At 42.1% G+C, this 21,751-nt stretch overlaps 1 protein-coding gene and 1 non-coding gene across 2 annotated transcripts in view; one reads left to right on the forward strand and one right to left on the reverse strand.

Annotated features, from left to right (window-relative positions):
* The window catches only part of TNFRSF19 (TNF receptor superfamily member 19), a 96,546-nt gene extending 92,771 nt beyond the window's left edge, over positions 1 to 3,775 (reverse strand). The window contains exon 1 of the mRNA XM_015098178.3: positions 3,224 to 3,775. The gene's annotated coding sequence lies outside the window, so the exon portion shown is untranslated. The remainder of the gene's footprint in view (positions 1 to 3,223) is intronic.
* Positions 3,776 to 19,337: 15,562 nt separating this feature from the next.
* Positions 19,338 to 19,410, forward strand: TRNAR-CCU (transfer RNA arginine (anticodon CCU)). Its single transcript has one exon. It is a non-coding gene; the product is annotated as a tRNA-Arg (tRNA).
* The last annotated feature ends 2,341 nt before the right edge of the window (positions 19,411 to 21,751 follow it).

Raw genomic sequence — 21,751 nt, forward strand, 5'->3', positions numbered from 1 at the left:
TAACAGAATTAACTGCCCAGCCCTAAAACAAAAGAACCTGAATTGAAATCAGACTCCAGTGGTGCACTTAATTAGTCCTGTGAGCTTGCACTTGATATTTAATCCCTCTGAGACTCACTTTTCTCATCTGTATAATTGCAGCAACAAAACCAATTGCTGGAAATTTAAATGAGATGGTGTCCTAAAAATACTGACAAAGTGTTTGACACACAAGTACTCCATAGATATGAGTGAATTAATAACTAGTGCATTAATAAATGCTAGTGAATGTTGCTAAGTAATAATCTGTAAAGCTTTATATGAAATCTTTATGAGGGTGATAACACATGAGAGACAGCTATTTGGCCTTGAGATCAGTATATATGTGAAAAATTTATAGTCAATAAATAAATTTATTCATGAGAGATATATTCTTTTTTTTTCCCAAGAAAAAAATCCCAGAAGGAGTTAGTGAAAACTTGCTCAAGAATTCTTAATATAATCAAATGTAATATGAAATGTATATTATGTATAAACCCATATTGAATCTGTAAACTGAAATCTCACAAAATCCCACTGGGACTCTCCAGGGAGGAATAACAACCTTTAGTTAACTATTGCATCAAACTTTTCACTTTTCACTGACATTCTCCAAGAAAGTATCGATTCCTTGGAAACACAAAAAGAATGTGCATATAATGTCAAAATATGTGCATAATATATATATATGCCCACCTGTATCTACACACAGACACAAGTATATTTAATTCCACATTGCATAGATATATTAAATTTTTGTGAAAATTACTTTAAATGTTCTGGTAAATTATGTGTGGCAGTAATTGTGTTCAGACTGCTTAGAAACATAGAAGCAACAGCAATTGTTGGGAAATCAGAGGACTGGTCCAGTTGACTGACACATATCTCATGGAAACAAAAACTATACCGCAGAAGGAAGTGGTTATCTTGATCTTTCAAACTAACCCTGTTCTCCAGTCAGCAGTGCCTTTGTTTTAGCAGGTGTCGGAAAATATCCATGGTGAACTGGGAAGGACACAGGACCGAGACTTGGAAAACTGGCCACGTAACTTAATTAAGAAAGTCAAGTGACTTTTCCATAGTCCTAGTTTCCTCATCAGTACAATAGCTATAAAAATTCCACCCTGCTTATTTCAGGAGGACGATCTGGTCCACTCCCTCATTCCCCTCATGAGAACACTGGGGAGTGAAGTGAATCCCTTAAGGTCACATAGCTGCTCAGTGAGAGAATCAGGACTAGAAATAAGTCTTTTGAAGTCTTGGAGTTTCTGCAGTAACAAAGCTGCCATTGAAGCATCAGATAGGGAAGGGCTTTGAAGAATGTAATGTAAGGGTTTTCTTCAGTGGAAATCTTACCGATTTAAATCACAGTCAAAATCAACATAAAGCAATCAGTTCTGAGACGACTTTTAAGACTGTACCTGTACATTTAGCAACAGGCATCCTTCTTTTAAAATCAGATACAATCTGCTTCTTTTCTCAACCAAGACACAAGATGTAAACAATTCCCTGAATTAATTCAGACCCTAAAGTGGATTTTCAATGACTTGACTTGCCCAAGCAAGCTCTCTGCAAAGCCTAAATTAATCAGATAATTGCCAATTCTCCCTTTTGTTTTCTGTTGAAAAAGTGTGTTTGTTAGAATGAGCCCAGTAGCAGAATAATAGTTATTAAAAAAAATTTTAAGTCCCAAATCTGAACTAAGTGATTGAGTTCTTAAGCACACTATTTCTTTAGACATCTTCTCCAGTCATTATTTTAAAAGTTTAATTTCCTTTATCCTAATGTGAAGATTATTGCTGCGGTGTGATGTAAAGAGGACTTTTTCAGCAAACAAACGAAAAAAAAAAAAAAATCAACCTAAGCTGATCATTCAGGATTTTGTGAACATGCTTTGTCATATTGTCAGTAAAACAAAAATTTAAATGCCTCTCTTGGCATGACTAAAAACAGGAGTTAAATCTTTTACATTCTTACTGATACATCTTAAAAATAAAGTCAGTTTGGTATGGTTTTAAATAATCTCCACTTAACAGCTATCAGTTTTAAAATTAAGTAAACAATGCTAATTATGCTCCTTCAAATATCAAGAGGAAAATTTAGAAAGTAATTTAATTAATTGGCTCTGAAAAATTAATTACACATGAAATGAGGCTCATTAGGCCCTTCCGGTCTCATCAGAATTTCTGACTAAAAAATAACTGATCTCATCACTTGTACTTGCTTTGTGGTTCGGCTGGCATTAAATAGACTACTGTGATGATACCTACTCTACCCAAGTAAAACTAAGACCAAAACATTAAAATGAGCTAATATGAACATGGTGCTCTTACATTTCCACTGTGCATGCGTGATCATTGAATTGACAAGTTAACTTGGAAATTCAGCACAGCCATATACTTTGGTTTTGCCATACTGAGCGTAAACTAAAGGGAAAATGGGACTAAAAACTGTGTAACACTGTAACTGTTGATCATCCAGTTTTCATAAACAGTTGGCAAATTTTAACTCACAACAGCTGTCACTGCATTAAAAGTACATGTCAGTTTAGGAATATTAACCTCCGGGATGTGTCTGCACTTGAGGCTTGTGCAAAGGTTCCAGAAGATCACCAGAGGATTTCTTTTTAAACCAAACTCAGCACGACCTAACCCTCCCTGTCTGACGGTTCTTAAGTTTTACCCAGAAAAGGGCTTTAATCGTACTTGAATGGCTCTCCAGTGCTTCCTTGGAGGGGACATACTGCATAAGGAAATGTATTTCTTAGGCCGGCGTCTTGGAGGTGAGAGAATAAAGAAACAGTATTACCAGAGATGCAGTGCTCTTTTCTATGAGAAAACAGGAAAGCATTGGCATCCGTGGAGTCCCTCCGCCTGTTTACTGGGTAAAGCAACTTGTAAATACTTAGAGCAATAACAGCCTGCAGACCTCGGGCTCTGCAGCGGCGAGGGAGATGGCTCAAGTTAGCTCCCTCCCCTTCGGTCCTGTTGGAACAACTCATTTCCAAGTAAAATGTGCGCGGCAGATTGCAAACCCTTTGTACAAACTACCAAACCGACCCCGGAGTATCGGATTTCCTTTCATCCACGCACACACAGAGTACTCAAGGACAGAAATGCTCGTGGCCCCCTAGACTAAAACCCTCTTTTCCGAGAACACGCAGGAAAAGTGCACCGAAAGCCACAACAAACAGAAATCGCTGTACCTTCAACGTGCTGAAGTCTTTCCAAGGACTCACCACCCTTTTCGGCAACTGAGTTTCTCCTTGGCAGCCCTTCTGCGCCCAACTCTTGTACCTTCCCAAAAATGTATGTCGGCACAAGCCCAGACGAAACCTCCAACCCGGGAAAAGAAAATGAAGCCTGCAGATCAAAGGCAGACGAGCAGGGAGATGAAATGCCCGTAATCTGATCGGTGATCAGTCGCCGCACATCAAAGGCAGGCCAAGTGGCTCTGTGTGTGTGTGTGTGTGTGTGTGTGTGTGTGTGTGTGTGTGTGTGTGTGTGTGCGCGCGCGCGCGCAGGGCTCTAGGAACGCTCCTTTCAAGCAGGTAGCCGCCCCCGCGCCTCCCCGCCCTCGGATTCTTTTGTTTGACCCGGATCCCGTCGTTCTCCTCGTCCCTGGCACCCAGGAGGCCCCCGCGGTGCCCCCCAGCCCGGGCTGAGTCTGGGCCCGCGGCGCTCGGGCCCCCGCGCTGCGCCCGGGCTGCGCGCTGGGAGCCTCGCCTGGTGCCAGCCGGCCGCGCCGGGGCCCTTTCATCTCGCGGAGCCGCGGGTCCCATGACCTCACCGCCTCCTGGCAGGACGGCCGCTCGCGGGGAGCGCGCCCGGGGGCAGGGCAGCCGCCTCCGATCGCGCCGCGCGCCCGCGGCCCGGGCGGCAACGCATGGCCGCTGCAGCGGGGCCACCCCATGGGGAGCGGACCCCGAGCCGTCCCGGCTGCCAGAGACACAGCCTTTACCTGCCCGCGGTGCGTCCCGCAGAGCCGGCGTCCAGTGTCCAGGATGGTTCCGAGAAGCAGTGGGGACCCTGAGGGAGAGGGTGACCTCTCTCTTCAAAGGCTGTTCCCGGCGTTCCCTGTGACCAGTCCTTATGGATTTTGAGTAACCTGTCTTTTCCTTGCAGCTTAAATTATTAGACGTTGCCAATATTAATCACCGGCGCTTTAATCAAAGACGTTAACGAGCAGATAACTAAGTTACCCAGTGTTTTGATATCTCTCACCCTCTCACTTAAGCCACTGGGCCCGACACAGTCTTGATCTCAGTTTAGGATTCAGAAAATTAGATTTCAAAACTACGTGTACTTCTTAGATAGGTGTAATTCATTAACACCTACTGAGTATTTAAAATTCACAAAAGAAGGACTTCCCTGTTGGTCCAGTGGTTCCCAGTGCAGGGCACCTGGTTTGATCCCGGATGGGGGAACTAGATCCCACATAACTAAGGCCTGGCCCAATTAAATAAATATAATAAATATTAAAAAATACAATTCACAAAAATAAAAAAGGCTGTGTTCCTTGCCTTTTAGGGCCATTTCTCCTAAACCCATAGTTTGGACTCCTAACTCACTAAAAGTCATCACATAGTCTATTTATTCATATTTTAACCTGAAACATTACATATTATTTAGAATTGTCTGACTATCCTTCCTGAACAACAGCAGATTCAATAAGTTTATTTTTAGTATTTATGAAAATAGAAAATAATTTCAAAATTTCATCTTACAATCCAGGATACAGTGCATTTCTGAATTCCAGGCCACTCTTCTATGGCCTGAAGGAAATTTTTCTGTTTTCTAATGGCAACTTGCCAACCTTTAGAAGTCAGTTGAAAATATTTTTGTAAAACTTAGAAGACAATGGAATTTATATAAGTTATATACTCCTCTTCCTAATAAATTTCATCTAATTCTTTCCTCATGTGATTTTTATAAATGTGGTTTATGGTATGTTTATTTCCAGATGTCTGAGATTCTCAGATTTTGATAGCAAAATTTTTGGTTTCCACAGTTGAATTCAGTATTTAACATTTAAGTAATCATTTCCCCCAGCATTTCTTTTACAATTTTCTTCCCCCCACAGGTCATTTCTCAAAGATGCTTAGAGCTCAGATAGTATATGATCAAGGTATGATTTCCTATGACTTCTCAAAAGTACACCAGGAAAACTCCTGTGATGCTTGGGCTCCACAGAATACACAGAGAATACCAAAAAGGACGAAATACTTCCCAGTGGCCATGTGTTCATCTCTTCTCTGAGTTAACCCAGGCTTGCCCCTAGTGTGAAATCCATATTCCACCAAGCAGCCCTCAGAAGTTATGTTTCCTGATGCACCAACATAGTAATTTATAAGCCCTAGATGCGAGGAAGACGCAGGTTCAATCAGGAAGATCCCCCTGAGGAGGAAATGGCAACCCACTCCAGTATTCTTGCCTGGGAAATTCCATGGACAGAGGAGCCTGGAGGGCTACAGTCCATGGGGTTGCAAAGAGTTGGACAAGACTGAGCAACTGACCATACATAGACACACACACATGCTCTGTGAGGCTCTTCGGATAAACATGTAAAATCCTAATGTATTGATAGAATTCAACACCAATGGTAATTAGGTGAGGGGCCCAGTCGGGATTCTGACACTTCCAATGGAACCTGCATTTGAAAGCAAGGACTTCAGTGAAAACCACTCAAGTGATCCTCCGTTTACACGAACCTCACCAAGGAAGATCTGTAGTTCAGAGTAGGTCTAGAAATGTGACGATGATGACGCAATGATCTGCGCATGCCCAGTTGTGTCTGATTCTTCGCAACTCCATGGACTGTAACCCACTAGGCTCCTCTGTCCATGGGATTCTCCAGGCAAGAATACTGGAGTGAGTTGCCATGCCATCCTCCAGGAGATCTTCCCGACCCAGGGACCGAACCCAGGTCTCCCATGTTGCGGGTGGATTCTTTACCACTGAGCCACCAGGGAAGCCTAGCAATGTGATATCATCTCCAAAGGAGGAGTTTATTCACCCAGTGGCTGAGAATTATTTTGAGTTGTTTCTCTTGTGGCCGAGAGCCCCCAACATGCGAGACGACAGGAAGTGAGGTTAGGACCACCTATGTCAAGAGGAGAAGAGTGTGGCTGAAGGCCGCCTGGAACGAGGCTTGACCTCCTGACCCAACCCACCAGGGCTGTGCCCACGGAGGCTCCTGCAATATGGAGACGTGGCCACACCGTGATTGCTTCTGCAGGGCTCCAGGAAGGGGACCCCCTGCACAGCTTTCCTCTCTCTCCTCTGGGCATCTTAGATTTGAGAAATTAAGTCATACGCTATGACAATAAGAAATATGTCAGCCCCGGGTCTGTTATGATCCGGTTGAACAATACTGAGTTGAAGTCTTGTTTCTGATCCCTAGAGCCATGTCCCGTGAAGACGGCATATCTCCTTCTCCTCCCCACGTCCTGTCTCTACCACCTGGCTGTGTCGTGGGGCTGGACCAGTATTGATACATTGTTGTTATTATTTGAGATTTATTTATTTGTTGGCTGTGGTGGGTCTTCACCGCTGCACATGGACTTTCTCTAGTTGCAACACGTGGGCTTTCTCTAGTTGCCGCGAGCGGGGGCTACTCTGTGTTGCCGTATGTGGGTTTTCTCATTGCGGTGGCTTCTGCGGCTGCAGAGCGCAGGCTCTGGGAGTGTGGACTTCAGTAGTGGCAGCGCATGGGCTCAGCAGTCGTGGCACACGGGCTCAGCTGCTCTGTGGCACGTGGGATCTTCCCGGAGCAGGGATTGAACCAGTGTCCCCCACATTGCAAGGCAGATTCTCAACCAATGGACCACCAGGGAAGACCTGAAGTCCCTACCTCACACTAAAGGCCACTCATTGTGTTGTACAGTTCTTACAGATTTTAACAAATGCATAGTACCCTGTTTCAGATGGAATAGTTTCACTGCCATTACAGAATTGTACAAAGGAGTTGTATAGATTTTGACAAATGCAATGTCCTGTGTCATACGTAGAATTCTGATTGAGAGTCCACTGAACCTTTAGATCACACTAGGAAAAGCTGACATCCTAAAGTGGATCTCCCTATTCAAGGACTTAGAATACCTCTCCATTCATTTAGATCTTCTTTGAATTCTTTAATCAGAGTTTTGTACCTTTCCTTGTATATATAATACATTCAAAATATTTTATATCTAAATATTTTAGTTTTTGGGGGGTAGGTTGTTAAGATAAATGACATTGTGTTTATAATTTCAAGGTTCAATTGTTCAGTGGTTGTATATAGGAACACAATTGACTTTTGTGTATTATATCCTGCAACCTTGCTCTTATCACTTATTTGTTCCAGGAATTTTTCCATCATTTATTTGGGTCAGTTCTTTGGGATTGTCTATAAATAATCATGACATCTGTGAACAGAAAAAAAAAATTAATTTCTTCCTTCTTAATCTGTTGACTCAGAAATTGTAAATGTGTATTGCAAGCTCAAATGTATTGCATGTGTGCATGCTAAGTCATTTAAGTCATGTCCGACTCTTTGCAACCCCATGGACTGTAGCCCTCAAGGCTCTTCTATCCATGGCATTCTCCAGGCAAGAACACTGGAGTGGGTAGCCATTTCCTTCTCCAGTGCATCTCCACAACCCAGGTATCAAACCCACAGTCTCCTGCATTGGCAGGCGGATTCTTTATCACTAACGCCACCTGGAAACTTTCCTTTTCTCTGAAGAATTTTTTGATGATTTTTTGCTTTTCCTTTCAACATTTTAAATATTTCACCCCACTCTCCTTTTGCTTTCATAGTTTCTTATCAAGAATCTGATGCAATTCTTCTCCTTGTTTCTTGATAAGGAAAGTGTTTTTGCTTTGATTTTTGTTTTTAGATGTCTTTCAAGAGTTTGTCTTTTGTTTTCTATGGTTTAAATAGGATATGCCTATGCGTAGATTTTTGTGTGTTTATCCTGACTGGTAGATTCTGAGTTTCCTGGATCTATGGTTTGGTGTTTATCATTAATTTTGGACAATTCTCAGTGGTTATTATTTATTTAAAATATTTCTCCTGTTCCTTTCTTTCTTTCTTCTGCTGACATTCTCATCACTAGTGAGTTGTGCCTTTTGTAGTTATCCCATAAGATTTTCTTCATTTTTTTCTTTGCATTTTCACTTGGAAGTTTCTACTGATATTTCTTCAAGTCCATTGATTGTTTCCTTCACTGTGTCCTGTGTATTGATGAACCTACTGAAGGCATTCTTCATTTTGGTTACAAAGTTTTTGATTTCTAGCATATCTGTTTTATTTTTAAATTTATTTTTAAGATATTTATTTGCTTGGCTTTCTTGGGGTCCCAGTTGCAGCAGATGGGGTCTCCACTGCGTCATGTGGGACCTTCTGTGCCTCCCTAGTTCTGGTGTGCAGCCTTCAGTAGCTGTGGCCCATGGGCTTAGTTGCTCTGCAGCATGTGGAATCGTAGTTCCCCAGCCAGGGATTGAACCACATCCCCTGCATTGCAAGATGGACTCTTAACCACGGGACCACCAGGAAAGTCCCTTTCTCTTTTAGAGTTTCCATCTCTCTGCTTACATCTGTTCTTATCTCCTTTTTCCATCAGAGTCCTTAATATATTAATCACATGTTAAGTCACTTCAGTCGTGTACAACTCTTTGCTACCCTATGGACTGTAGCCCACCAGGCTTCTCCGTCCATGGAATTCTCTAGGCAAGAATACTGGAGTGGGTTGTTGTGCCCTTCTCCAGGGGTCTTCCCAATCCATTGATCAAACCCATATCTCTTACATCTCCTGCATTGGCAGGTGAGATCTTTACCAGTAGCACCACCTGGGAAGCCCATATTAATCACAGTTAGTTTAAATTTCCTATGTGATAATTCTTGGAGAAGGCGATGGCACCCCACCCCAGTACTCTTGCCTGGAGAATCCCATGGACGGAGGAGCCTGGTAGGCTGCAGCCCATGGGGTTGCGAAGAGTCAGACACGACTGAGTGACTTCACTTTCATGCATTGGAGAAGGAAATGGCAACCCATGCCAGTGGTCTTGCCTGGAGAATCCCAGGGACGGGGGAGCCTGGGTTGCCGTCTATGGGGTCGCACAGAGTCGGACACGGCTGAAGTGACTCAGCAGCAGCATGTGATAATTCTAAAACTGCATCATGTCTGAGTCTAGTTCTGAAGCTTGCTCTGTCTCTTGAGACTGTGCATTATCTTGCGTTTTGACAGCCCTTATGATCTTTTGTTGAAAGCTGGACATGATACATGCGGAAATTAGATTGCTAATGGAATGTTGAGAACATACAGAAAGATTCAGTAAGGAAAGTCTTCGGAATAATACCACAGAGAGAGAGATTTTCGCTTCATCAGGAAGTATGATTTTAGATAAAGAAAAGTAACAGTCTACTTTAAGAAAGGCTGATCTAAAGCCAAACTATTTAATTAAATTGAAAAAGCACCTAGCATAATGTTGGTGGCATAAAACACACAGAATAATGATAATTGCTGTATAAAGTCAGGAAAAGATAGAATTTATTCTTAAAAAGAAGTGTAATAGAGTAGTTCTGCAAAATAAAACTGAATTGCAAAGTAAAATGGTAGAGTGAATGGATAACCATTCGTGCTTACACACTTTTTCTTGCCTTCCTGCATTACTAGGGTTTCCGTTAGGGTGTCGAATTGGAGCGGGGAGAGAAGACATCCTTGCTTTTGTCCTAGTGTCAAGGAGAAACCATCCATCTTTCAGCAATAATAATAATAATAAGCAATAATGATAATAATAATAATAATAATAAGTTCAATGGCAGCTGTCAGGATTTCTGTCCTGGCTTTTGTTTCCCATCAGGTTGAGGAAAGCCTCCTCTATCCTTAATTTTCTAATGTATTTTTAAATCATAAATAGATGGCTACTTTTGTGACACACTTTCTGTGCGTCTATTGAGATGACTACATGGCTTTTCTTCAGTTTGTATGGTGAATTACACTGATTGATTTTTAAATGTTGGGTGAGGTCAGTCTTACATTTGCAGGACTTGGCTGTGCTGTCTGAGCTTTTTAATATTTTGCTGGATTCAGGTTTTTTTTTTTTTTTTTGCATTTATGTTCATGAAAGATAGTGATCGCTCATTTTCTTTTCTTATAATGTCTTTGTTTGATAATGCCAGCCTCATAAAATGGGTTGGAAAGCGTTTCATCCTCTTCCATTTTCTGTGAAAGTTTGTGTAAAATTGCTATTCTTTATTCCCTAGATATAAAATGAAAGTCCCTCAGCTATGTCCGACTCTTTGCGACCCCATGGCCTATACAATCCATGGAATTCTCCAGGCCAGAATACTCGAGTGGGTAGCCTTTCGCTTCTCCAGGTGATCTTCCCAACCCAGGGATCGAACCCAGATCTCCTGCATTGCAGGCAGATTCTTGACCAGCTGAGCCACAGGGAAGCCCAAGAATACTGGAGTGGGTAGCCTGTCCCTTCTCCAGCAGATCTTCCCAACACAGAAATCGAACCGGGGTCTCTTGCATTGCAGGCGAATTCTTTACCAACTGAGCCATCAGGGAAGCCCAGATATAAACTTACCTTCTCATAAAGCATGCACTATGCAGTTGCTATTTTAACTTGTGAAAAATGACTACATTGTAAATCTTTCCTAACTTTGTTTAAGATCATAGCCTATAGGTTGTATGAGCCTCAGAGTTTAGTCTCTAGTTTCCAGCTTCATAGATCATTGTGTGCATGTGCATTCTTAGTTGCCAAGTGGTGTCCGACTCCTTGTGACCCCATGATCTTGTAACCCCTTGTGACCCCATGTAGCCTGCCAGACTGTGTCCATGGGATTTTTCAGGCAAGAATACTGGCGTGGGTTGCCATTTCCTTTTCCAGGGGGTCTTCCCGACCCAGGGATTGAACCTATACAAGTAAGAGATGCATACATTGTTGGAAGAAGATATAAGGAATTTTTCAAAAAAGAAACTGTTCTAGTCAAGTTTTCACCTTCTAATGTGTTAACTGGAGCCACATTGCTTAAGTGAATGGTTGCTCATGCCAGGGTGTGCTGGCTTGAATTTCAGTATTTCCACATGAAATTCTGAGTGTCAATAAGTCACTTTATTTTTTATTTTATTTTTTTTTAATTTTTAGTTTTACTTTATTTTACTTTACAATACTGTATTGGTTTTGCCATACATTGACATGAATCTACCATGGGTGTACATGCGTTCCCAAACATAAACCCCCCTCCCACCTCCCTCCCCATAACATCTCTCTGGGTCATCCTCGTGCACCAGCCCCAAGCATGCTGTATCCTGCATCGGACATAGACTGGCGATTAAGTCACTTTAAACTTCAGATTCCTTATCTTTAAAACGTGGGGCAATGAAACTCCCTAGAGTTTTTGTTCACCTTAGAATAGTACTGGCATGTAGTAAGTATGGAGCACATCTTAAGTCCCAGCTATTTAATGTGTTGCCAAAAAAAAGAGTCATTTCTGACTGTATCAGATGAGAAAAAAATTGTCTTTGGAAGAGAAAAGCACTGTATTCTGCTTTTTCTAAGCATTTCCCGTGTTGAAGTAAAAAGATATTTTTGCATTTTGGCAAACAACATGTTTTATAGCTTTGAATATGGACAACTTGGATTTTTAAAAATTGCCACTGTGGTATTTTCATACTGTTCATGGGGTTATCATGGCAAGAATACTGGAGTGGCTTGCCATTCCTTAGCTCCAATACTTTGGCTACCTGATGTGAAGAGCCGATTCATTGGAAAAAATCCTGATGCTGGGAAAGATTGAGGATAGGAGGAGAAGGGGGAGACAGAGGATGAGATGGCTAATAGCACCACTAACTCAATGGACATGAATTTGAGCAAACTCAGGTATAGTGGAGGACAGAGGAGCCTGGCTTGCTGCAGTCCATCGGGTCATAAGGAGTCGGACACAACTTTTATTGACTGAACAACTGTGATATTTTAGTATCATACCTTCAAAAAGTCCAAAGCGTATTATGACAGTTTTCAGGGGGGATACTTCATTCATGTTAGAGGTTAAGGATTCACCACTCTAGATGAATGCTAAGATTAACAATGTTCTCTCAAAATAAGAAGTGAAAGTGTATATATTGTGTATAAATTTCAGACAATTAAAAGGATTTTCACACACTGGGACAGCTAGACAGTGAGTGAGTCCTCCCTATTGGAGGGACAGAATGCCCACCATCAGCGAAGGATGTCTGGTCCTTCACCAGTCAAGGGTATGGTGGAGGGCAAGAGTCACAACGGAGAGAAGGAGGAATCCTGGGAACACAGTAGAGGTGGTCTGTGTGTTGGGGTTTGGGGGCATCTTTGTGTTGTAAGTCTGCCATCTTGGAGTGGTACAGGCTTCCTAGACAGAGGGCACGAGCATGGAGATGCTAGAAGTCACAGAACTTCATGTGCTAAGACTAAGGGTATGGTCTGGAGGGATGCACATGGCACGATGAATAGCAAAGACCTCAGCCAGTGAAAGATAGAGGAAGTCCAACTGCTAAAAGGTCAGAAGTGAAGGACCCTGGGGCCCAATATACCCGGAACACCACCAGGACAAGAGTCTGTGATCAGAGGCAGAAAAGTGTCCAGTGCTGCTCAGATGCCTTGATCATCTGACAGCTCCTTTGGGGTCTCCAAGAGGTGGAGGACACGGTGGAACTCTCCATTTCCGTGTGCGTTCTGCAGAGCTATTAGCAACATCTCCTGGTTAACTACCTCCCTTCAGCCTTGTCCTCTGCTAGGTTCATAATCAACTCCCTCAGTACACGGGCCAGGAGACCAAGGGGCTGAAAAGATATATCAGCCTTCCACAGTCACATGGCTAAAATCAGTCTCAGGAGTGTATAACTCCAATGCTGTGTTCTTTTACAAGATCACAGTATTTCACTATTTTTCTGTTAATTAAATGTCTTTCTAAAACCCTGCTTAAGTTTTCACAAGTAGGGAGTCCTGCCAACCTAAGTGTTAATAGCCTCTGTAAATTACTGGGGCTTCTTGGGCTATAGAAATGCCCACAGGAGGCTTATGTGTCCTCCTGTTAAAAATGTTAAATTTCAAGCACTGTGTTTTTTTTTCTGATTACAAAAACTATATATTTGGTTTAAAAAACTGGATAAGTACACAAAAGAAAAGTAAAAAGATATTATCCATTTCATCCATAATCCTGATTTAATCTTCTTTATAAAAATTATATGGATTTAAATGATTAAAGCAAGAAGCTTTTCATTACTGGCAAACCCTGAAAGGAGAAGGCATCTAGCAAGCAGGTTTCTGATGAGGTTGTTCTTCCTCTCCTGTTTGTTTAACCTTCTGGTCGGGATCTGAAGTGCTACTTCAGTGTGATATTTAATACAGGAAATCCTGGGCCCTGCTTTATCTCATAATCACATCTACAAGCAAAGCTTTAGGGAACAAATGTCTCTGACAATCAGTCCCTTCATTGGGAACGTCTCTGACACTGGGTGGGGGGTGGATTGCAAAACAAGACACTGTCCTCAAACGAGGTTCCTGAGAAAAAGGTCTCTTGTGCTGGAATTCGAATAGAAATTGCACCATTTCCTCTTGAAAGGTCTAGCAGGAAAAGAGAAACATGGCTCAGAGATCAGAACATCAGTACAGGAATCTATAATAAAGATTCAAAGGACAAGGAATGTGTCCAGTGGAAAGGAACTGCTTCCTCTCCTTCCTTCTTTCGATGCTAATCCCATTACACAGGCTGACTCTGCCAGCCCTGCCGTGGGAGCCCTTCCAAGTGTGCGTCTGTGCAGGTTCACACACTGCACACATACATCATGCACACACACCACGTGCAACACCACACCATGCCTACACCACACGCACTGCATGCAGACATCTGCCATGCTGTGCACACACCACGGTGTACACACCACACACGCTGCACACACACCACACTGTGCACATACACCATAGCGTGCCTACACCACACACGCTGCACACACACACACCACACTGTGCACACACCATGTACACACATACATATTTTTTTAAAACAAAATGTGGTTATGCTATCCTTCCCGCTATTGTTTTAAAACTTACCTTTTGTACACTAAATGTATCAGAATGCTTGCATGGTGTTTCCTTATTAGTGGATATTAAGTTATTCCCAATTATTTTGTTATTGCAAATGGTACCATAGTTAATATCTTTACCAACACATGCTAATATTTCATTAGGCAAGATTCCTAGAACATCGCTAGGTCAAGTGATATGCAGTCAGCGTCTTAGGGTAACACTGCAGTACCCTCCAAAAAGGTTGGATCGTTTAGCATTATCACCAGCAGCATATGAACATGACCTCTTTACTCCAGCCTTCACCTTTGCTTCACACTGAAATTTATCAGTATTTTCCACTTTTTGTCAACTAGATAGGTGAAAAGTATTATCGCATTGTCTTATTTTGCATTCTGTATTAATTACAAGTGAAGTTAGGCCATGTTTCACATATTTACTGATCATTTGTATTTCCACTATTGTGGGCTTCCACTCTTTCCTGAGCTTCCTCAGGTGGCTCAGGAGTAGAGAATCCAACTGCCAATGCAGGAGATGTGGGTTCAATTCCTGGGTTGGGAAGATCCCTCGGAGAAGGAAATAGCAACCCACTCCAGCGTTCCTGCCTGGGAAATCCTATGGACAGAGGAGCCTGGCGGGCTACGGGTGCGGGGGGTGGGGGGTGGTCACAAAAGTGTCAGATGCGACTCAGTGACTAAACAATAACAACAACAAAATTGCTGTAGACTAGGATTCGGCCCCATGTTGGCGAGACCTGGTTTTTTCTCTTCTCAGCCATGAGACTGGTATACTTTAGAGAAGTCCCCCAGCCTCTCTGATGAGAGCAGTCCCCTCAAGCTTGTTTCTGGTTCCTAAAACCCTAGGGATTACATCAGTGATGGCCACCATCCAAAGGCTTCCTATTTGTAGATGTCTGTATGACGAGGCCACATAAATCGTATTAGATTAAAAAGTAGGTGCAATGTCACTGACGGGACTTTTAAGGACATGAAAGACTTTTGGCAACAGGTGGACGGTGGATTAGTAATCTTAAATGGTGGGTCACAAGGTAAGAAAGACAACATTCGAAAGGAAGGGAAGTTTTGCGCACTTCGTTTCTGCTATGGGCATCATGGATCAAACGTTGGGCATTTTGCAAAACACTTCAATCGTTATTTGTAGGAAATCTTTCCAGATATCCTGGGTACTTTGTTCTTGCTTCAGTTTTACCTTTACTATTTCTCACAGTATGTCACCCCCAAGGAAGCAAGATGAGGACTTGCCTTCTGGGGTGCTAACACCTTTTGAATATTTGTAGAGCTCTTATCGCGCACCCAGGCAGCATCCATTCCCCTCGCCACTGCTCGGCCAGCCTACACTCTGCCAGGGCTTTTGATCTTAACGCACAAGCAGCTCCTTTGATCATCTGGGTGCCGGGCTCTGGACCCTCTCAACAGTATCAGCTTACTCCTGTTAACAAATGTTGCTCTGCGCAGTCCCGCTGTCGTCTTTGGTGAAGCAGACTGCAGAGAAAATATTCCTTTGCTGCTCTGGGATGTAAACCCCTGGAGCATTTGACCCAACTCAAGACTTTCCTTTTCATTGTAACTGAGGTTATTTCAAGCTCACAGTTATGTAAGCTGGCCTTTCAAGTTTGTAACAGTCATAAAATGTGGGATAGTTAACCTGGGGGTTGGGGGAGCAGTTAACAGAAAGGACTTTTTATTGTCGTCATCTGCTGATGGACTGTCTCTACTTTCTTCTGATCGGCTTTCCTGGAGCCAGTCAAGCGTTTCAGCTGAAACAGATGAGCTGTAAAACAGGAACACTATTGGGAGAGAAATAGTTGACCTAGATTCCCACTAAGACATGACTATGTACACATTCAATTGAAACAGAGAAACTTTAAAGCATGATTACTATTGGGAGACCTGAAGTATCCTTCAGGGACTGGGTCAATGTCTTTTAGTAACTGGAAGTAATTCCCAGCATCTTATAGGGGATACGGCATAGCAGATGGCCAGTAAATAGTGGCTGAATGAATAAATGACTAATTTCTACAGAAATGACCTGCTTCTCAAATTTGAGCCCCTTGATTCTATTTCTTGCTCGATGGGTGGACTAGCATGTACTCTCTTTTCCAAGCTGTGTCTTATGTATTATGCTATCTCCATTTTTCCTATATAATTAAAAAAATATTTTTGTTTATTATTTTTGGCTACACTGGGTCTTTATTGCTGGACACAGGTTTCCGCTAGTTGTGGTGAGCAGGGGCTACTCTACTCTCTAGTTGCCGCGTGCAAGCTTCTCATTGCAGTGGCTTCTCTCGTGGAGCACAGTCTCTAGGAGCACGCACTTCAGTAGCTGCGGCTTGTGGGCTCGAGAGTACTGGCTCAGTAGTTGTGAAACACAGGCTTAGCTGCTCAGCGGCCTTGTGGGATCTTCACGGACCAGGGATCAAACTGATTTCCCCTGAACTGCAAGGTGGCTTCTTAACCACTGGACCACCAGGGAAGCCCTATAAATTCTTTAGTATTATTTGACAAATTTATTTTTTATTGATGTATCTCAATTCCACCTCAAAATTACACTAGTCCTATTTCCATTGTCCAAAAAAAAAAAAAAAAAAAAAAGACAGGTTGGGTGTTACTCAGAATTGTGTTTGCATAATCTAATGTGTTTGCTTAATCACAGTAGGAAGATTGTGAAGATAATACTGTCTTCTTCAAGGCCAAATTTCCTATTTCTGAAATTCAGATCTTTGCTCATAAGCAGTAATACAGCCCAGTGTCTTAATTACCATGAAATGTGGAAGGGAAAGGGGAGCTCTCTGAGGAATTTTTACCTAGACAGTAGAGCTTTGTGGATTACATCCAGCCCCTCCGAGTCACCTTAAGAAGTGAAATAGAAACACCCTGCTACAGGCCAGAGAATCCAGACTTCTTTGTGATGAACTTTCCCAAGCAGAGAGCTACTTAAGGCAGTTGTTGAAGTTTGTGAGTGGGAAGCAGAGAAATTCTCCAAGGAGTTTTCCTGCTGGAAGCTATAGTTGGTCAGGCTGCTCTGATGACATCTGCCGTAGGAATTGTAAAAGACTCACACTCTGAAAAGCTTTGAAGTTAGAGACCTACTTTTTTCTCCTGGTAGGTTTATTGCAAGATGCTGTATGCTGTACCCGGGGAAGGGAATACTTTCCAACAGGAAGTAGTCCTTGATCTTAGAGTGGTAAGAATCTTTCTTGGCCTCTTAAACATTTAGGAAATAACTTTCATCTTGGCTTTCAAGGTGACCAGAAAGACAAGTTAGTTTAAAAATACTTATTAATGTTTTTTAATAAGAGCCAAATGTTGTCTTAGACCCGGAGGATATAAAATATAGCCCTGACCTGAAAGAAGCTTGTACCTGGTGACAGAGAGAAATGAGCACTACATACTTGTGAGCAAATGAAGAGTTGGTGAAAAGCTGGAGGTGAAGGCTCGGCCTGGGAGAAGTTAGGGTTCAGATTTTACCTGAAATGCAGAAGCCTAGCAGTGTCCTGTGTGGCGGATATCACAGGAAGTTGTGGATGGCCCTTTCATCTTAGAAGACGTTTTGCCTGTATCCATGAAGTACGATTTTCACCTCTATCTCACTTTCCTGTGGTACAGACGGTAATGTGGATCCTGGGCCTGGCTGGATGTGAAGCCCCTTCAGTTTTCACCCCCTTCCATGAGCACAGCCTGTACTGTTTAGGAAGTAGACGTAAAACTGGTTCTCTAGATGAAATTCCAGCTCCCTGTACATCTGGATGCTCTGATTAGTGCTTTGCATACAATGCATGACAGCATTCCATAGTCACTGTCAGGCAAGCATGTTTGCCTAGAAATGGCTGGAGACAAGATTGTTTAAAGATTAAGCCTCATACCGTCACTGAGTTCAGATTACAGGCTCACTGAATTCTTATATCTTATGAGGGTGAGGAATACCTCTGAAATACCCTAGCCCATCCCCACATTCTGAATGCCTTTGATTTCACCAGCAAGGGCCCATTTTTCACATACATTTTGCTAATTAGTGAGTTCTCACAACTGAAATGACTTAGCAGCAGCAGCAGCAGCAGCACATGCTGACTGATGTTATATTATTATTATGCAAACACCTCTGAATGTGGACTCGTAATTGTGAACATTGATATGCCAGGTCAAAGCTGGAATTTACTGGGACAAATATAGTACCATTCTTTCTTGGCTAAAATACTTTAAATTGCAGGAAAAAAAATTGACTCAATAATGTGAGCGATATTTATGGTATAGTTTAAGTAATGGAGAAGTACCAGCAAGGAAACAGACTGAATTCCCAGACCTTATAGAACTTAAGAGCTAGTAGGAAAAACTAAGAAAACAGAGAGTAAAGGGGAGAAAGTGATATAGGTAGTGTGTCAAAAGCTTATGAACAACTTCCAATTTCAATCATGTTGTCATCATAGTCACTGACTTGCCCTCCTGCCATCAGTTCAGTTCAGTTTAGTCACTGAGTTGTGTCCGACTCTTTGCGACCTCGTGCACTGTAGCATGACAGTCATCCCTGTCCATCACCAACTCCCGGAGCTTGCTCAAACTCACGTCCATCGAGTCTGTGATGCCATCCCACCATCTCATCCTCTGTCATCCCCTTCTCCTGCTCTCAATCTTTCCCAGCATCAGGGTCTTTTCCAATGAGTCAGTTCTTCACATCAGGTGGCCAGAGTATTGGAGTTTCAGCTTCAGCGTCAGTCCTTCCAATGAACACTCAGGACTGATTTCCTTTAGGATGGATTGGTTTGATCTCCTTGAAGTCCAAGGGATTCTCAAGAGTCTTCTCCAACACCACAGTTCAAAAGTATCAGTTCTTTGGCACTCAGCTTTCTGTAGAGTCCAACTCTCACATCCATACATGACTACTGGAAAAGCCATAGCTTTGACTAGACAGACCTTTGTTGGCAAAGTAATGTCTCTGGTTTTTAGTATGCTGTCTAGGTTGGTCATAGCTTTTCTTCCAAGGAGCAAGAGTCTTTTAATTTCATGACTTCAATCACCATCTGCGGTGATTTGGGAGCCCAGGAAAATTAAGTCTGTCACTGTTTCCATCATTTCCCCATCTATTTGTCATGAAGTGATGGGACTGGATGCCATGATCTTAGTTTTCTGAATGCTGAGCTTTAAGCCAACTTTTTTACTCTCCTCTTTCCCTTTCATCAAGAGGCTCTTTAGTTCTTCTTCACTTTCTTCTTCTTCCTCCTGCCATGGAGAACTAGAAAAGGGGACAAGGACTTCCCTAGTGGTCCAGTGGCTAAGACTCTGCACTCCTAATGGAGGGGACCCAGGTTCAATCCCTGGTCAGGGAACTAAATCCCACATGCTGCAACTATGCAGCCAAATAAATAAATATTTTTTAAAAAAGAAAAGAAAGAGAAAGAAAAGGATACAAGAGTTTTGAAGCAATGGCTCGAAGATGCTGGACCATGGGTAGCACAGAGCGAGCTTCCAGAGGAAGGGGAAACCATCAGTGTGAGACCTACCATCTCCCATGGGTTAGACCTACAAGGACTTAATCAGAAGGATGCATATCGTATAACTTCTAGAGTTGAAAAGTGCAATACCTGGAAAGAGAAAACTCACTTGAAGGGATTAATAGCAGATTTAACACTGCAGAGGGAAAAGGTTAGTGAAATCAAAGACACAGCAACAGAAACTCCAAACTGAAGCACAGAGAGGAAAAAAAGTGCTGAACAAAAATGAACAGTGCTTTAGTGCCATGTAGGAAAATATAAAATGATTTAACATGTCATTTGAGGGGAAAAAGGGCAGGAAAAAAATTTTAAATAATGGTCACAATTTTTCAGAATTTATGAAAACTATAAACCTATAATCTAAGAAGTTCAATAAACACTAAGCAGAAAAAAACATGGAAAAAAATGCTAAGGAACATCACACTCAAATTACTGAAAACCAAGGATGAAGCGGGTGTGAGTGGTAAAGAATCCGCCTGCCAGTGCAGGAGACACAGGAGACGTGGGTTCAGTCCCTGGGTCATGAAGATCCCCTGGAGGAGGACACGGTAACTCACTCTAGTGTTCTTGCCTGGGAAATCCCATGGACAGAGGAACTTGGCGGGCTACAGTCCGTGGGGTTGCAAAGAGTCGGACATGACAGAGCACAGTATAGCTAGCTAGCTAAGGATGAAGAGAAAATTTTAAATGCAGCCCAGAGGGGTGAAGACATTATGTACATAAGAATAAAATTAGAAGTGTCCCATCCTTCTCAGAGCCAGTAAAAGCCAGAAAACAATGGAAAGACACCTTTAAATTGATGAAAGAAAAGTGAGAACACAGAAGTTTATAACAAGTGAAAATAGTCTTCAACAATAAAGGCAAGAAAGCCATTTTCAGACAAACGATCTTCAAAGACATTTCCCCAGCTTATATTGTAAGAAATGTTAAAAGAAATTCCTTAGGATGAAGTAAAATCATACTAGGAACTTGAATCTTAACAGGAGAGAAAAACATCAGAAATGAAAAATGTATAGGTAAATGCAGAAGACAGTTTAAATAGTATTTAGAGGCATTATATAGGCTAGAAAAGAGCAAATGAAACCCGAAGTAGAAGAAAGGGAAAAACAAGGGCAGATCACATATTAATACATTAGGAATCAACCAAACAATAGAGAAAATCAGTACCAGCAGAAGCTGTTTTCTGTGATTATTAGAGTGGTTAAGAAAAAAAGACACAGATCACAAATACCAGGAATAAGAGCGGGTCCTTATACACATCATACATGTACTGAAAGAATAATGAGATATTACGAGCAATTTTATAACAATGAATTTAGCACCTTAGATTAAATGGACAAATTACTTGAAAGAAACAAACCAATATGATTCAAGAAGCAATAGAAAATATGTATAGGCTTATACTTATTAAATATTTGAATCTGAGGTTAAGTCTCTCGATAAAGAAAATTTCAGGCTCAGAGAGTTTTGGATGGCTGGATTCTGCCCAGATTCTTTCTATCAATCTTACAGGAACCGGAGAAGTGAACACTTCTTAATTTTATAATATATCGCCCAGATATCAAATCTAGAAAATGACATTACAAGAAAGGAAAGCCACTTGCAAATATATTTTGCGAACATAGAGGAAGAAATCCTTAGCGCATGTTGGCCAATCAAATACATTAAGATATGAAGAGGACAGGGCATCAAATTCAAGTGGGTTTCATGCTGGGGCTCTAAGGATGGCTTAACATATAAAAATTATCAAGATACCTCACCATATTAACAGAATACACATAACCACCAGATAATCCTAAAGGAAATCAACGCTGAATATTCACTGGAAGGACTGATGCTGAAGCTGAAGCTCCAATACTTTAGCTACCTGATGTGAACAGCTGACTCATTGGAAAAGACCCTGATGCTGGGAAAGACTGAGGACAGGAGAAGGGGTGAGAGATGGTTGAATGGCATTATTGACTCAATGGACATGAGCTTGAGCAAACTCCGGGAGATAGTGAAGGACAGGGAAGCCTGACTGAGTCCATGGGGTAGCAAAGAGGTGGACACAGCTGAGCGACTGAACAATAATAACACACCAGGTAATCTCAGTACATGCAAGGAAAAGGATTCGACAAAACCTAACACCCACTAATAAGAAATACTCTAAGTAAACTAGGAATATAGGGGAACT

Source organism: Ovis aries, chromosome 10 (assembly GCF_016772045.2).
Source record: "Ovis aries strain OAR_USU_Benz2616 breed Rambouillet chromosome 10, ARS-UI_Ramb_v3.0, whole genome shotgun sequence".
NCBI lineage: Eukaryota > Metazoa > Chordata > Mammalia > Artiodactyla > Bovidae > Ovis > Ovis aries.